The sequence below is a fragment of the Equus quagga genome, unplaced genomic scaffold (assembly GCF_021613505.1).
Source record: "Equus quagga isolate Etosha38 unplaced genomic scaffold, UCLA_HA_Equagga_1.0 208641_RagTag, whole genome shotgun sequence".
Lineage (NCBI taxonomy): Eukaryota > Metazoa > Chordata > Mammalia > Perissodactyla > Equidae > Equus > Equus quagga.
In genome coordinates this window covers 527-5,839 of record NW_025799060.1, presented here as the reverse complement: position 1 = coordinate 5,839, position 5,313 = coordinate 527, and the positions used below count along the sequence as shown (strand labels likewise).

Below are 5,313 nucleotides of genomic sequence, written 5' to 3'. Positions count from 1 at the left end.
AGAGACAGAAAAAAAATGAAATCCAGAATGATGGCAAGAGTCAGTGAATACTCTAGAATTTACTGGCCTTGGAAGATGGGTTTTAAAACAGTAAAACACACAGCTGTTGTAATGAATGAGCTCAAACAAAATGTTCTTTCCAGACAGCTCAGAGCAGGCGGAGGCTTTTGGGAATTCGTGTTGATTTGTGTCAGAGCTGATTCCCTCAACAAACTCTCAGAGAGCTCTTCTCTGAAGTGAGCAGCTTGGTGCATCCGAAGGCCGGCATCCTTTATGAAGCTTGGAGAACAATGACTACGCTTCTACGGCCTCTGTTCTGCATGGATTCTTAAATGAAAAGCAAGGCTTGATCTCTGCCTATAGCTTTTCCCACAATACTCGCATATAAACGGCCTCTCTTCAGTGTGTGTTCTCTGGTGCAAAGTAAGATCTGTCTGTCGACTAAAACTCTTCCCACAACTGTGACACCTGTGGGGTTTTCCACCTGTGTGGGCTTTCAGGTGTCTTATTAAACTTGTTCGATTACAAAAACTCTTCCTACACTCCGCGCAGCGGTATGTTTCTTGCTGAGAATAGGCTTTCTGGTGCAATTTAAGGTGTGAGCCCTGGGTGAATCGCTTGTTACACACGGGACATTCATAGGGTGTCTCCCCCGTGTGGATTCGCTGATGCCTGGAGAGGTCTGACCTACGAAGGAATCCTTTGCCGCATTCGAGGCACTTGTGAGGGAGCTCTCCCAAATGAATTTTCAGGCGCCCATTAAGGAACTTCTTGTTAGCAAAACGTTTCCCACAGTGCGTGCATCGGTGTGGTTTCTCTCCGGGACGGTTTGGCTCCTGGGCTCCAGGGCTGAGAGGGTCTCCCTGGTTGGAGCTCTCAGCTGTCTCTCCTAGAGCGGGCTTCTGCTCAGGGACAGGCAGTGTGCAGTCTCTGGGTAGATGCTCTGCAGGGTTTCCCAAGTTTCTAGCTGTTCAGAGTATTCGGGTAAACTGGGACCAAGCAGTGCATTTCCATCTAAAGAAACAGAAAATGGACACACACTCTCCAGCTGTTTCTGCTTGACATATTTTCTCTCCCAACAGCAAACTTGAGAGAAGGACCAGAAATTGCAGATGTCACTGAATGGAGACAAAAGGGACTAAAAAGAGCTAAACTCAACAGCTAGCCGGAAGACAGAAACTCCCAAGGGGCATCCGAAACCTCTTTACCCTGGGATCGAGGTGAATTTTTCTTTTCTTTCTTCCCGAGCATCCGCTGAACTCTCACCTACCTATCTCGGGGTCAAGTAACTGTTGCTTCACTTCCTTGGGATCCTGTATTGTCTTCACCCATGGCTCTTGTCCCTGCTCTTCTGGGGACCTCTGCTCAGCCTTTGATCGTGGGTGTTCTGGCCATAGGAGAGATGGGGGGAAGGACAGTTTGAGTCTTCACAGGTTTCCTTCTCCAGAGTCCAGGCGGCATTTTTTTTTTATTTCTTGAGGAAGATTGGCCCTGAGCTAACATCCATGCCCACACTCCTCCATTTAATATGTGGGATGTCTGCCACAGTGTGGCTTGACAAGTGGTGTAGGTCCGCGTCCGCGTCCGTGCCCGGGATCCGAACCAGCAAAGCCCAGGTGGCTGAAGCAGAGTGCGCGAACTTAACCACTATGCCACTCAGATGGCCCCCCAGGTGACTTTTCTGGACACATGGCCTCTCTGTACCTACCTACTTCCTTCTCGGTTAGGACTGCCTCACCAGGAGCCTCTGACAAGTGGTTTGTTTTGGTTTGATTTGGTTTGGTTTTCAGGATCAGAACAAAACCAAATGAGGGCAGGGCAGGATCCCAGTGTGCTCAGTTCAAAGCTATTCTCTTCCAATCTATGGAAGGAGAGTGCATCGATTCTGGGGTGAAGTCGATGCCCTGAAGGAGTTCCACATCGGTCTTGAGAATGGAATTATTTAGGTGAGAGCCAGAACATGAAGTCGATCTTCCTAAAGTGCCGGCACATGAAAACTGAGAAACACCCTCTTACTGACCACCAGGTGAAGAAAGAGAGAGGCCCGGGGGAAATAGGAAACTGCTTACTGGAATAATTTCAGTTGGACATATTCAAATTAGAATGGTAACGGAATTAGGTTGGCAACAAGCAAAAATAACTTGAGAAAAAACAAACTCTAGATGTCTGTTTCAGCTGAAGGCTGGAAGTGGATTCTCTCAAAATTAACCCAACCAGCCATCCAGCAGTGCTTCTCAAGGCCAGTCTAAGGACAACCAGGAGAAGTTTCCACACTCCCTGTCGCCCTGTGTCCTACCACCCCTCTCCTCAGTAAGACCCCGTGTAATTTACATCCTCTTTCCCTGTCCCTTCCTCAGCTCTGGCCAAGTTGATGGGTCTGCCGGAAAACGTGGGTTGGAAGTGGCTCATTTGAGATAGAAATGCAGGATGATGTTTAAATATTAGCATTAAGTAACATGACATTAGCAAGTTAGTTTGGCTAATGTTAATTCGAAGGAAAATTTACATTTCAGAAAATTATATCAAGGCACAGGAAATTGACTAAAATACCTTATTTCTTATTTTGATGGATAAAAGGCCATATATTTTCAGACAAACAGAATTTAAAATAAAAAGCTGTTTAAATTCCCATTTTGTTTATGCTTGGGTTTCAAAGCTAAGGTTGGGATGAGAGGGTAATGAGACCAAAGTCAAATAAACTGGAGGTCCTGGATCCAAGAAAAGCTGCTATCAAGTTCAAGTGGAGCCAACTGAAGGGTGGGGGATGGGGAGTGGCACGGCCTTAGGGAGGAAGAATCCAGAAGGCCCAGGACATCCCCACAAGAGAGACATGGAAAACAGTCCAGAACGGCAGGAAGTGTTCATATGGCGGTTCCCATCCTGTATGTAGATTGTAGACTGGAAACTCTGAAGGCTGTAGATTTCCTTGGGGTCACTTTGAAACCACCCCAGACACCTGCTCCTTGGGGGGAAGAGAGCTAAAGACATGAGTAGTCAAGGACTGAGAGCGGCCCGGGAGGCAGAATCAGTCACCCACAAGAACGAAGGCCAGGAGTATCATTACTAGGCAGCTGTGTCTCGTGGACTTGCCATCAGTCCAGCTGCTCCTTTCTGTGCAGCACCAAATCAAAGGCCTGAGAACTTCCACCTCAGTTCCCCAGCCTGGCATAGTGCCCCTTGGTGCCCGCTTTCAAAGAGGCTGGCCAAAACTTGAGCTTCCTCCTGGATGTTAACGTCACACACTTCCCATCTACCACCCCCACCCACCCCGTTGTCCTGTGTCACGCTCAGATCCTTGTGCCTTAGTGCCCTTGGCCTCTGTTCCTGGACTCGCAAAGCCCTGCTCCTAACACTATGACCAGTTGGCATTCCCCAACCTATGCTCACAGCCCATGTCAGCTAAGGCCTCTAACCATTCCCCTTTGCCCCATCTCCCACCCTCCTGACCTCAGTTCCCATCTCTACTCTTACACATTCCAGAAAACAGCTTCATCAATGCTGAATGAACTTGACGCTTATGAAAAAGGTCTTCCCAGATAGCAGCCCTCCTTCTGTCTGCCAACATGGGGAAAACAGCCATGGCGCTCATCACAAGTCAAAGCGTAAGCCATTCAAGGTACCCAGGGTGAGTGAAGGGGAGCAGAAACTATCACTTTCATAAGCTGTGGTGGGAAGGTAAACTGGTACAATAATTTTGGAGGACAGTGGACCATAGCTATTAAAGTTTTTAATGCACAAGCCCACTAACCAATCATTCCTGTTCTAGAAATGTGTCCTGCTCACGCATGCTCATAGAAGGATGCTCACTGTGTGTTTTATAGCTTGGCTCTAGGGTTTTGGTCAACGCTGAATGGCAGCCAGAAGTCATGCCTCTAGGCCTGCCTCTGTTGGCAGGACTCTTCTCTGTACCCTCAACAACAGCCAGTCTGTTGCCACAGCAACCACCAGAGAGGTTGTTCTAGAAATGAGCCTAAGCGTATGAACAAGCCCTCTTTTTTTGGCCCGTAGGTTGTTCTTTCTCCACCACAGGCAAGACTTCCTAGCTCAGAAGCCAGCCAATGCCAAACTCAATTCTCACACATCCCATTATTTAAAAATTAGCCCCCAGAAGCAGCTTTATAGCCATTTAGAGCCCACCTGCTTTGCAAATCCCAGAAAACTGCACCCCACACCTGCTAGCCATTGAAAAGATGGAGCCTTGTGGTTATATGTCCCCCAACCACTGCCGCCCTTTGGAATTCTCTGACCCATAGCCTCCCTGGCATGCTACTGGGCTGCGACATCACCTAGACAGGTAAAGCCCTCTGAGCCTTCACTCCCTGGGGAGTCCCCTACAAGCAAACCTGACAATGAGTTGCCCAGCAAAGCTTATGCGTGCTACTGCCACCTCCTGGTAATATCTTTTCCCTTGATCAGCCCCCAGATCCCTCAGACCCTCTACAAGTGGTATTGAGGACGGCATTTTGGTAACCAGGCGGTAGGTATGGGACCGCCCAGTCAGTAGGACAAAGCATATTATATCACTTTAAACAGTGATCAGAAAGGGGCAGTTTCCTCTCGTCCTAATTGGAATATTTTGCTTGTTTAATTCATTCTCTCTCTCCCTTGTTAAATCCACTGGCTGTGGAGAAACCTTGGGGCTGAAGAATGAGACAGACAAACACAGATCTAGGCCCAGCAGCCTCTGCTGTGTCTTTTGGTCTAACTACCAAGATCCCAAACTCTTTTCTTACCTGCTCCTCTTGTATCTCAGGTTCTGTCTGTAAGAATTATACCAGTGCCAAAATGATTTCTTTATTTTGTAGGCCGAATGGCCTCACTCAGGTCTCTATCTCCATGGGCAGAATGGTTAGGAATTGCTCCAACACTAGCAGCTCCAGGATTTGCTCCTTTGAACGCATCTTTGGCTTCAGCCACTGACAGCAGAGCTCCCAGAGTTTGTTGAAAGCTTCGTAGGGCCCGGCTGCTTCTTTGTACTGGAACTGCCGGAAGCGCTGGCGGAAGACTTCACAGTCAGTATCATACTCTTGAAACACCGAGCCCTGATTCAGGGAGGCCTGGATGGCACACCCCAGGGCCACCGCCATCGCCCCTTCCAGCAGTGTACACCTTATCCTGAGCCTGAAGTCTCAGATTGCAACTGGTTTCTTTGTGTAATTGTGGGGCAGGGAGCCACCTACAGCAGAGGACAGGGCAAAAGGAGAGAGGAGAGGCAACAGTGGTTACCAGAGGGCATACTTAGCTCTCTCAATTGCTCACTTTTCACCAAAGCCCTAAAGCTGCAGATCCTCAAGTTGGTGGGGGATTTGAGAG

General features: G+C 48.4%; 1 pseudogene; it reads right to left on the bottom strand.

Moving 5' to 3' along the window:
• Nucleotides 1-214: 214 nt before the first annotated feature.
• On the bottom strand, nucleotides 215-5,087 carry LOC124233648 (zinc finger protein 449-like; annotated as a pseudogene).
• Nucleotides 5,088-5,313: the final 226 nt, after the last annotated feature.